General features: G+C 44.3%; 1 pseudogene; it reads left to right on the top strand.

Annotated features, from left to right (window-relative positions):
* The first annotated feature begins 43 nt into the window (after nt 1–43).
* On the top strand, nt 44–12169 carry LOC136174184 (glycine cleavage system H protein, mitochondrial-like; annotated as a pseudogene).

The raw sequence follows: 12169 nt of genomic DNA, 5'->3' as shown, positions 1-12169 counted from the left end.
TCCCTCTTGGCTGAGCTCAGCCTCTGATGGGGCCAGGCCCCTCCACGGGGTAGGACCTGACGTTACCCGCAAAGGGAAAGAGAAAGTAAAGATGCCCGAGAGGGGGATGGGCCAGACCCTGGCTGAGGAGAGCAGACCGAGGCCTGCTCCCCCTGGGGGAGGGCAGGCTGGATCCCTCTCCACCCTACCCGCTCACCCAGTCCAAGCCTGCACCTAGCTCTACACCTGCCTGTTGAATGAATGGACGCCATGGGGGAGTGTGGCCCTTATGAGGTAGGAGACAGGTGGGCTGCAGGTTGGAAATTTACAATAAGCCACCCTTCTGCTTGCATTTCCTGAGATAAGAGATAGGTGGACTCCATTTAAGGAATTGACAGGGTCAATAGCCAGTCTCTTACCTCAAAGGAATAATCACGGCGAGGACAACAAAAGGAAAAAACCCTGTCTGACAGAGGAGACCCTGCACACTCACAGAAAGTCTCCTTGGAGTCAAGAAAGCAGGTAGAAAAGAATTAGTCACTCAGTCATGCCTGACTCTTAGCGACCCCATGGACTGTAGCCCGCCAGGCTCCTCTGTCCATGGAATTCTCCGGGCAAGAATACAGGAGTGGGTTGCCATTTCCTTCGCCAGGAGATCTTTCCGACCCAGGGCCACCAGGTAAGCCTTGGAATCAAAAGTCAGAGGATAATTCCAGGCCATAACGAGTCTTGCTCCTCCCAGAAGCCTTCGCTTCAAGATCCAACTTGGCTAGGGTGTGCGTGAGCACCCCAGGGGAGGGTCCTGAGGCAAATTAACCAGGGAGGACAAAATAAGGTGACTGGCTTGAGGGAAGACATAGATCCGGAAAACTGCCCTTTTATGAAGGATTTATTATAAAGGATTTAAACTTCCCAAAGGTGTGATTTTCTCTCTCTCCGAGCTCTCCCCTGTGCCTTTCTGAATGTACTTTTTCTTTTCGATAAACTTTTACTTTACTCTTTACCTTCTGCCTCCTTGCCTGAATTCATTCTTGATTAGGCAGGCAAGACTAGGAACCTTAGTCTTACCTGCTGACTCCTGTGGTTCAGTGGTTAGGACTCCCGGTCTGGGAAATGAAAATCTTGCTTCCAGTTGCCGGTTGCTGCCGTTTTGCTCCTGACCGCATCCGAAATCATTCCTACCTCCAAGTTCCAGCCTGCTTGGGGTTCAGAAGAACAAATCTGACTCCATGTTGAATCTGTTCCTTTAGCTCTAACTTTTGTGCTCTGTGGCCTGTGTTCAGTCATGCTGGCTCTGCAGCCTTATAAACCAATGTTGCCTGGAATTTCCCATGGATTCAGGTTGTCCCACTCTAAAGCAGGGGTGGTAGACGCTGGCCCCAGGCTAACCACATGATTTTTTTGTAAATAACAGCTTATTGGCACTTTTAAAAGGGGGAAAATCAAGGAGCTCCCTGGTGGTCTAGTGGTTAGGATTTGGCACTTTCACCACCATGGTAGCATTCAATCTGTGATCGGGAATCTAAGATCTTCACATGCCTTGCAGCACAGCCAAAACTAAAAAAAGGGAAAATCATTCAATAAAGATTACTTCAAACACACACACACACACACACACACACACACACACACACACACACACACACACGCATATATAAGAATGCTGCCTAGAGCCAGGAATATATGTGACAGACAATTCTCCAGCCAGCCTCTGACCTTTAAAGGCACTTTCCCATTCACATAGAGATTAAAAGTTGCAGGACAGAAAGTTACAGTTGTCTTTTGGAGGTTTACAGGAACATGGTGACCAGATTTACCTGGACAGCTGCAAGAACAAGGGATTCCCACAACAACCAGCAACACCCCCTCCCCTTTTAGGCTTAAAGAAGCCTGAATTCTAACTCAGATAAGGTGGTTCTTTGGGATGCTAGTCCACCGTGTTCTTGGTCTGCTGGTTTTTCTGATACAGTCACTATTCCTTGCCCTGACACCTCTTCTCTCAATTTATTGGCATGTACTGTGGAGAGCAATATGAGTTTGGATTTCAAAACAGGGTTTCAACATACAGATTTGCACACAGATATTCACTGTGCACAAGCGACACAGATTTTTAGCCCAGACCAGTCCGTGACCCACAGGATTACTTTGGTTGCCTCCTGGACAGTGATGGTGTAATATCGCTCTCAATATGCTAGTTGCTGCTTTACACCCAGAGCTGAAACTGTGGTGCACCTGTCTTCCCAGAGGTCACATTCATTGCTACAATACCTCACCCGGAGGCCTGGAACATGGCTCGTTTTAGCTGGGGTCCTGCTGCCTTTACAGGATCGACATCTCCTTGTGGGAATAAAATGCCTTACTTGGCACTCACTGCCAAACTGCTTTAAAAAAAAAAAAAAAAAGATTTACCTATTTATTTGGCTGGGAGACGTCTTGGTTGCAGCATGCGGGATCTAGTCCCCAACCAGGGATGGAACCTGGGCCCCCTGCCTTGCAAGTTCACAGTCTTAACCACTGGACCATCAGGGAAGTTCCCAAGTTGTTTTCTAAAGCTCTCTGCCAGCAGACATCTCCAGGAGAAACAGTAAAAAAATGGTAATAGAAATGGTAAAAAATGTTACCATTCTGGGAGAGTCAATTCCTAGGCAGATTGATAACAAGGCCCAGGTCCCCAAGGAGGAGAAAGGGGTCTGGGGCTCTCGAAGCAGAGATTCCAGGGGGTCTGGAATTATCAAGGAGGAGAAAAGGACAAACTTTTTTGCCCTCTACATTCTTTAGTCTTAGTCAATTACACAACTCAGTTTAAACTCTGTACCAGGTGCTGGGGTCCAGCCTCGGCAGGATCCAGGTGGTACCCTCAGGATGAACGGCGTCGGTGAGAGAGAGAGAGAAGACACGTGAGACCAGCCTTGATAGGGCCAAGTCTGCGAGGGAGAGAAAGAGAGAGAGAGAAAGAGAGAGAAAGAGAGAGAGAGAGTGACCAGACGGGGGTGCAGCAGGGTCTGGCAGAGTCTGGCAATGCTTTATTTTCTACCGTAGCTTTTATACCCTAAGTGAGTACATCTCTAAGGGGAAGATAGTTTAACATTACATCAGCTTGTTCTTCATGAAACCAGGGTGTTTTCTGCATACTTCTTTGTTTATGAGGGTCTTGTACATTATCTTCTGGCCTTGGGGCCCTTTAACATTTTATGCAGGTCAGGTGAATGTAAACCTATTTTCCGTTTCTGTGGTGACCTTAACTGAAAGGTAGCAGTCTCATAGGGCAACACTACAGAGTAGAAGCATAACCTTGTTAACGTAAAAATTAATCCTTCTGCAGAATTTGTCAGTTGAGGTTATCTAAGAAGTTTACCCCACACTGACTCTGCGACTTTGGTGAGGCAGCCTCTGTTTAGCACTCCTGGGTGACAATTGACAACCATCTCATTGTTACCACACTAGGGCTAAGCCTTTATTTTTTTAGATCTATAACTATATTAACAATGGTTTCTGTAACACAACCTTAGCACATTAAGAGCAAAAACACAGCAAGCAAATGTTAACCCAATAGCTACTTTTAGAATAATTTTTCTTGTGTTCTCTAATAGGGCTTCCTCACCCCCCGAAGGGCTCTATGTCTATTAGGGCCTTTGTATGATCAGGTTCTTTATGCTGTTTTATGATTAGGGTATTATAAGCAATCATGCATATTAGTACCAAGGGCATAAACGCATTTGCCAAACAAACTGTTATACCAGCAAAGGAGTTTAAATTAAAACACTCCTTTCACCCTGGATAATCTCATCAAATACCACCACCCAGGAAACTTAATGATTAAAGTTCTAAATTGATTCTTATTTGGAAAGAGATCGGGGAAAGCTTTCTGCCTGTGTAACAGAAATTAGGGAGTAGCCTATTGAAGCAAGCATCAGAAAGACAGATATCATCTTTAAGGTGAGCACCGAGGGCAGCTTTTCGGAATCCCTGAAAACCTGATCCACCTTGCCTGTCAGGTTTTCTCCTTGTGACCTTGTCGTGGGTGGGATCTTCTGTGCCGGCTCTTGGCAATCAGGGATTATACAACAACAATGTATCGGTCTGGAGGACAGTTTCTTCTTCCTGAAAACCTTCTGACTAATCCTGATATTTTAGAATGTATGTTATGGGAGTGGGTCTGGAGGATCTTTCTATTGTTAAATTCTAATCTTGTTATCCTAAAATGTAAATTGTGGGAGTCGATCTGGTAAAATTTTCACAAACTTGAGACATTCTTTTGATTCATTGTAATAACTAATTGGAAGTTATATAACTTCATTGCTAACACAAGCAAGGGGGTCCTCTTTCTGCCCCTTTCTGATGTCTGTGTCAGAAGCTTTCTCTATCCCTTTTACACTTTAATAAAACTCTATTGCACGAAAGCTCTGAGCGATCAAGCCTCGTCTCTGGCCCCAGATTGAATTCTTCTCTTCCGGAGGCCAAGAATCACGGCGTCTTTTCGTGGGTCAGCAACAACATTTCAATTCCCTGTATTTTCACCAATACTGGTGTTATGAGACCTCTCATTTCCCCAACCTGATGGAATGTGAAAAGCTATCTCATTGAGGTTTTATTTTATATTTTCCAGATTTCTAGGGAGATCAAGTGTCTTTTCATAATTTTCTGCCCCTTTCTAGAATTGTTGGCTGCATCCTTTGTCTGTTTTCTAGTAGGAAGTTTGTCTTTCCTTATTGCATTATAAGAATTTTTTAATATTCTGCATAGTAATCCTTTGTCAGTTACACACAATGCAGATACTCTCTTCCAATCTGTGACTAGGCTCTTAGTTCATGAAGTCTTTCCATAGGTAGATGTTTTAATTTTTAATGTTTTCAAATAGATCAGTTTTTCCATGGATGTGTATGACATGAGGCAGATATCTAATTTTTAAAAAAAATTTCATTTCTTGGCCATGCCGCATGACATGCAGGATCTTAATTCCCTGACCAGGGATCAAACCTGTGCCCCACGCAGTGGAAGCTCAGAGCCTTAACCACTGGACTGCCAGAGAAGTCCCAAGAAAATTCTTCTAAGATAGGGAAATAAATATTACACATCCTGTATTCTTTATTTTGGGCTGTGCTGGTTCTTCGTTGATGCATGGGCTTTTTTCTAGCAGTAGGGGGTAGGGGCTACTTTCTAGCTGCATTGCAAGGGCTTCTCGTTGTGGTAGTTTCTCTGGTTGCAGAGCACAGGCTCTAAGGCGCGCAGGCTCCAGAAGTTGCAGCATGTGGGCTCAGTAGTTGCAACTCCCAGGCTCGAGAGCACAGTCTCAATCAAGAGTTGTGGCACATGGACTTAGTTGCTCTGAGGCATGTGGGATCTTTCTGGATCAGGGATCGAACCTGTGTCCCCTCCATTGACAGGCAGGTTCTTAACCACTGAGCCACCAGGGAAGTCCATAAGCGCTATATTCTTTAAGGCTTCCTTGGCGTGAATATTTGTTAACAATTTGGTTATGACTTTTCACATCTATGTTTATAAAGAAATATGGATATAGCTTTTCTTTCTCACATTCTTCTTACTCGGTTTTAAAATCAAGATTATTGTAACTGCTCAAAAATCAATTGGGGGAGGTTTGACTTTTTTTTTCTTATTTCTTTAGAAAGTTTAGTTCTGATCCTTACAGGGTTGATTGAACTCAGCATAAAACTTTCTGGGCTGGTAACATGATATGATTGCTTTTGTGACCTTTTTAACTAATAATTGCATTTCTTTAAATGGTCTAGGGTTAACTCATCTGTTCTTTTTCTTTTGGCATAATTTCTATCATTTTTTCTAGAAAGTTGTTCATTATGCCTCATTTTTCAGATCTCTTGGTGTGTGTTCATAGTATTCTCTTCTGACATTTTATACTTCTATAAAAGGTACAGAGACTTTTTATGGTGGCTATAACTATGACTCCATTTTACTCATAATGTAGTTTATTTTTGCTTTCTCTCTTTTTTGAAGAGATTTTTTAGCTTTGTCAGCTTCAGTGTACTAGGTTTTGATGTTAATCCTTTTGCTATTTCCTTTTCTTTAACTGATCACTTAAGCTTCAAATATCAACTTTTTTATTTTCTAATACATGCATATTATGAGATAAATTTTATCTTAAGTACTGTTCAATTATATTCCACAAATTTGCTCTCTGTTGTTTTAAATGATCAATGAGTTCTAAATATGTCTTTAACACATGAATTATTTAGCAACATACTGGTTTAGGTGAAAGCAGGAATCCAATTCAGATCCTGATGCCCTAGCTTGAACCCACTGGAAATCAATATCCGACTGTCCATTGCTACCAGGGACACTCAGGGTTCAACCTTCATCAATCCCCCAAGAAGCAAATACATCTCACACAAAGTAGAAAGAGCATTAAAATTTTACTAATGTTCTTGGATAGTTGATGGAGGAGGGTAACACTTCAGGGATGCATTCATTAGTCATTATTCATTAGTCAAGTTTTAACCAAGAATCAGAACATCTGTGATATATACATTTCATATAAGGACTTCTCTTTTTTCCCAGTTTTATTGAGGTATAATTGACAAAATACAATTGTATGTATTTAGAATATACTACATGATAATTTGATACACATAATCATTGTAAAATGATGACCACATTCAAGTTAACACATCCAGGGTCACCTTTTGTATGGTGAGAACTCTTAAGATCTACTTCTAGCAAATTACAAGTTTCCAATACAGGATTAATAACTATAGTCACCATTCTGTATATTAGATCCTCAGAACTTAACTCATAACTGAAAATTTGTACCCAATGACCAGCGTCTCCCCATTTCCCCCACCTCCCCTGGTAACCACCATTATACTGTCTGTTTCTATGAGTCTGACTTTAAAAAGTTTCACATATAGATGATAACATACTTTGTTTTGTCTTTCTCTGGCTTATTTTATGTAGTATAACGTCATCCAGTTTCACCTACATTGTCACAAATGGCAGGATTTTCTTCTTTTTATGGCTGAATAATATTTCAGGATATGTGTGAGTGTGTTTGCAGTATCTCCTTTATCCACTCACCCTCTGATGGGCACTTTGGTTGTTTTCTTGTCCTGGCTGTTGTGAGCAATGGTGCAGTGAACATGGAATGCCTCACAAAGCCTTCTCTCTGACACCCTGATTTCATTTCCTTCCAATGTATACCCAGAGGTGGGACTCCTGGATCACGTGGCACATATAAGGGTTTCCTACAGAATTCCCATTTTCTGGAATTGTGGGGGCTGGTTAAGTAGTTTTGTAAGATGCTGTCTTCGTGTCTGATGCTGAAGTCTGCAAGAAAGCAGCTGGCAAGGGAAGATGGATGTAAGTGTGGGTGAATGAGAACAAGCGGGGACCCTCAGTATGAGCTGTGGAGCACTCGAGGGTGAACAGAGACCCCCACAGTCATTCTTGCCTCTGACTTTAGTGGTCTGGGTGTCCTGCTGGGGCCCTTCTTCAGCGAGATAAAGATGCGACAAGGGGGATGTGGGAAAGTCCTGGCAGCCGCAGGCACAGTTACTGCTTCACACCAGCATGCTGAGTCTGGTCAGCGCATCAACACGAGAGCACCTAGAAAAAGTGCTACTTCACGTCCTCCCTCGAAGCCAGCCAGGATAGTCCTCTCAGGGACTGGGCCAAAACTACTGGGAATGGAACTCTGGGAGATGTCATTTGGCCTGGCCAAGCCCACACATTGCAAAGCTACCACAAGGGGGCAGGATTGGGATTGCATGGAACCTACAGGATTGACACCAGTGAACAATAGTGAACCCTCCCATCCACAAACATGGTACCTCTATGTATTCAGGTCTCCTTTCCCTTCTCTTGGGCTTTCCTGGTGGCTCAGACAGTAAAGAATCCACCTGCAATGCAGGAGACCTGGGTTTGACCCCTGGGTTGGGAAGATCCCCTGGAGAAGGGAAAGACTACCCACTCCAGTATTCTGGCCTGGAGAATTTCATGAACCATATAGTTGATGGGATCACAAAGAGTCAGACATGACTGAGCAACTTTCACTGAATTTCTCTTGGGGCTTCCCAGGTGGTGCTAGCGGTAAAGAATCTGCTTGCCAATGTAGGAGACACAAGAGATTCGGTTTGATCCCTGGGTCTGGAGGATATCCCGGAGTAGGAAATGGCAACCTGCTTCAGTACTATTGCCTGGAAAATTCCACAGACAAAGGAGCCCGTCAGGCTACAATCCAAGGGGCTGCAAAGAGTCAGACATATACACATACCTTCTCTTAGAGATGCTCTCAGTGTATCGGTCTTACACAACATTTTCGTGACAATGTTTAATGCTCTGTTTTCGGAGACAGGTTTCTAGTAATGGATAAGAGCAAACAGATGTATACTGCTTACAATGGGTCAGGCACTCTTCATAATACGTGTAGCTATAAATATAAACAAAGGCATTTAAGCCTCACAGCCACCTATGAGAAAGTTCTGTTACTGTCTCCATTTTACAATACAGGACTGAAGCACAGAGGGGACCCTTCTCCAGCAGATCTTCCTGACCCAGGAATCTCCTGCATTGCAGGCAGATTCTTTACCAGCTGAGCTAGCAGGGAAGCAAGTAACTTGTCAAGTGCTATAATCCAGCAGGTGGTGGAGACGGGATTGGAACCCAGGCAGCTGACTCCAGCTACTCCCAGTATTACCCTATTCTACTTGGTAGTAGCTACCAGCATTCACACAAGAGTCCGACAGCCCCGAAATCAACACTGACGCTTTGTGAATATGATTCCATCTGATGTTCAGAGTCACTGAACTGGTGGTTTGAACTACTTCTATGACACAGCGAGTTCTCTCATAACTGCTGTGGGGCGAGGGGACACTCACCTCTGTCTTACATTGTTCTAAGTGTTTATGAAGATTGGCAAATATTTTTGAGCAAGTCCATGGAACTTCATCTGTAATACGAAAGTCAGTAGCAGGCTGGTCAAGTCAAATTTTACAGGAAGAAAGAGAGTGAGAGGGATAGGATTTCCCTTCAAGAGAGTAAACAAACACACTGTTTTCATCTTGTCCTTAGTGTAACCAAGCAGGATCCCCCAGCTCCCTCCCGGTGTCTTCCACCCACTTCTTTCTTGTCTGTAGAAAATCTTTAGTCTTCTAGGTCTTCCCTGAGTTCCAAAGAATAAATTTAAATGGAGAAGTGAGAAAATGCAGAAACAAAGGACAACAGTCAAGCAAGACAAATAATATAATAGTTTAGCCATTAAACAAAATTAAGGGCATTTAGAGTCCCCCAAAGGCTATGGATAATATTCTGAGCCATGTCCTCTGAGTTGTTTTACAGATACTGAAACCCCCAGCAAGTGAAAGAACTTAACTGTATGTTGCCCACGAGCACGTAGACCCCAGATCAGCTGGAGCCAGAAGGTCGATGATGCTGATTCCCAGTTACCTCACCACCCACCATTCAGAAGAATGTCCACGAGCTGATCACGCACTTCATGACCCCCTCCCTCACCCTGTCTCTTGAAAATTTTTTCTTTGAAGGTCATTGGAGAGTTGGAGTGTTTTGAGCACTGGCTGTCTGGGCTCCTTGCTTGGCATCTGCAATAAGCACTGCTCTTTCCTTCAACACAACCTGGTGTCAGTAGATTGGCTTCACTGAGCGTGGGTTCGTGGACTCAAGTTTGCTTCAGTAACCTCAGGAAAGTACAAATTAGAACCAACATGAGAGCTTATCCCCATATAGGATTGGAAAGGGTTGATGGGATTGGTTGTACAGACACATGAACAATGTTCAGGGTGGGGAAAGAACACGGTTCTTTCTGGGCTCGGGCATTCTCTGTTTCCCTTGGGCTCCTCATGGTCTCTTAAGCTCTGCCACAGTCACTGTGCCCCTAGCCAATGACCATCAACCTCACTGATGATGAAGAACCTGGTGGGATTCTCTCCAGCAATGAGAACTGATGGTAAGCAGAATGGATGAACCTCAAACATCATTGAGTGACAGAAGCCGGACTCCAAAGGTTCTGGGGGGCGTGTGTTTATACAAAGCACAGAAAGAAGACGAACCAGATAGTGAAGGACGGGGAAGCCTGGTGTGCTGCTGCCCCTGGGGGTCGCAAAGCGTCGGACGTGACTTAGCGACTGAATAACACCAACACATGGTGCTGTGAGCGGTGCGGAGCTTACAGGCCGGGGTCTGCAGCCTTGGCGTCAGCTCGGCACCCAACGCGCCCAGCCCACCGTGGCCCTGGCAGCGACCGGCGGCGCCAGGAGGCCCCTCTCTGCTGCTGGGGGTGTACATTCACAGACAAGCATGAATGGGTAACAACTGAAAATGGTGCTGGAACAGGGGGAATCAGCAATTTTGCACAGGAAGCTTTGAGAGATGGGTTTGTTGTTGTTGTTGTTGTTTACTGTAGTCTGCTTTTAAGTTGAGACCAAATTGGAATTGGACCACAACAAGAGGAATTCAGTGCTTTGACAAGTGTGAAAGCTGCTAGTGAACTCTGTTCTCCTCTTGCAGGAGAAGTAACTGAAATGAATGAAACTCTAGCAGAAAATCCAGGGCTTGTCAGCAGATCTTGGTACGAAGATGGTTGGCTGATCAAGATGAGGCTCAATAACCCTTCAGAACTAGATGAAATAATGAGTGAAGAAGCATATGGGAAATACATAAAATCTATTGAGGAGTGAAAGTGGAACTCTTAAACTAGTTTGGAACAAAAACAAACAGACAGCAAAAAAAGATGATCTAACTTGTGTTAGAAATCAGGAGAGTGGTTATCCTCGGGGAGACAAGGAGAGGGAGTAAGATGGGACAGAGGGGGCCCCCCCGAGGTGGCTGGACTTTTCTTTTATGATCTACCTGGGGCATTTATTTGGGGAAACTGTACCGTGATTAGAAATTTCCTTACAATCCCACATTTCAGAAATAATGCATGGTGTTATAGCACAATCCATTACATACTGATTGGTTCAAGACTGAGAAAGGAGCATGACAGGGCTGTCTGCTGTCTCCTTCTTTGTTTCATCTACAGAGCACGTCATGAGAAACACCGGGCTGGATGAGTTGCAAGCCAGAATCAAGACAGGCAGGAGAAAACATCAACAGCCTCAGATATGTGGATGACACCACTTCTAATGGCAGAAGGTGAAGAGGAACCAAAGAGCCTCTTGTTGAGGGTGAAGGAGGAGAGTCAAGGAGCCTGCTTAAGATTAAACATTAAAAAAGCTAAGATCATGGCATCTGGCTCCATTACTTCATGGCAAATAGAAGGGGAAAATGTGGAAATAGTGAGAAATTTTTTTTCTTGGGCTCCAAAAATCAGTGCAGACAGTGGCTGCAGCCATGAAATCAGAAGATGATTTGCTTCTTGGAAGGAAAGCTATGACAAACCTAGACAGTGTGCTGAAAAGCAGAGACATTACTCTGCTGACAAAGGTCCGTGTAGTCAAGGCTATGGTCTTCCCAGTGGTCATGTACGGTTGTGAGAGCTGGAGCATAAAGAAGACAGGACGCCAAAGAATTGGTGCCTTTGGACTGTGGTGCTGGAGAAGACTCCTGAAAGTCCCTTGGACTGCAAGGAGATCAAACCAGTTGATCTTAAGGAGAGCAACCCTGATTATTCACTGAAAGGACTGATGCTGAAACTGAAGCTCCAGTATTTTGGTCATCTGATGTGAACAGATGACACATTTGAAAAGCCCCCAGTGCTGGGAAAGATTGAGGGCAGAAGGAGAGAGGACATCAGAGGATGAGATGTCTGGATGACATCACTCATGCAATGAACATAAACCTGGGCAAACTCCAGGAGATGGTGAGGGACAGGGAGGCCTGGCATGTTGCAGTCCATAGGGTTGCAAAGAGTCGGACATCCCTGGGCAACTGAACAACAACAACATTATAACATGGTAGATGCATGCAGAACACCACTATAGATGTGTTTGCATGCACATCTGTCCTTAGTTCATGGAGAAAGGTCTGGACAGGCACACTCAGACGTACCAAAGCTTGTGTCTGGAGGGGTTGGGTACGGTGGGCACAAGGAATGGAAGAAGAGATTTTCTTCCTAATTATCTTGATCATAAGTTGTTTCAGGGAGTTCCTTCATAGTCCAGTGGCTAAGACTCCATGCTCCCAATGCAAGGGGTCGGGGGTTCAATACCTGGTCAGGGAACTAGATCCCACATGTTGCAACTAAAGATCCTCTGCACTGCAACTA

This window comes from Muntiacus reevesi, chromosome 1, assembly GCF_963930625.1.
Source record: "Muntiacus reevesi chromosome 1, mMunRee1.1, whole genome shotgun sequence".
Classification (NCBI taxonomy): Eukaryota; Metazoa; Chordata; class Mammalia; order Artiodactyla; family Cervidae; genus Muntiacus; species Muntiacus reevesi.
This window is presented reverse-complemented; position numbering and strand designations above follow the sequence as displayed.